This window comes from Priapulus caudatus, unplaced genomic scaffold (genome assembly GCF_000485595.1).
Source record: "Priapulus caudatus unplaced genomic scaffold, Priapulus_caudatus-5.0.1 Scaffold6289, whole genome shotgun sequence".
NCBI classification, from domain to species: Eukaryota; Metazoa; Priapulida; class Priapulimorpha; order Priapulimorphida; family Priapulidae; genus Priapulus; species Priapulus caudatus.
Window position 1 is genome coordinate 1 of NW_014583350.1, and position 626 is coordinate 626.

Genomic DNA, 626 nt, shown 5'->3' on the forward strand with positions numbered 1-626 from the left:
TACCCAGTCTAACCACGGTGAGCGCGCATGCGCCTTCCTTTACTAACCAGCACGTACTATTCTATTCTAGCGAGGAGAGAGTGACATCCTACTACAAGGGTCTAGCCGGCAGGACCAGGGGACAATGCATCGTCAGGTATGTATGCAACAACGTGCGCTACCTAGCGGCCACCTGTCTGACGAAGCCCCGACGCAAACTCGCGTCTTACTATGACGCAACTCTCTTCGTTCACTTAATATGTCAGCGCCGATGCTTGCTTTGCTTCTACATGCCATAGTGAGATAACTGCAACAACAACTCTTCTATACGCGTCAATGATAATGTTTCATCTACGCTATAGTGAAATAAATATATCAATGTTGACGCTGACGATGGCTGTTTTTCCTATGTCATTTATTTATTTATTCTACGCTGCAATAAAATAAATTGATATATATTTATTTATTTATTTATATATCTCTACGCTCTAATAAGATTAACTGAGTACTCATGTGTTTGCGTGTAGCTACATGGCTGTATATCATATATGTGTTTGCGTGTAGCTACATGGCTGTATATCATATATGTGTTTGCGTGTAGCTACATGGCTGTATATGTGTTTGCGTGTAGCTACATGGCTGTATAT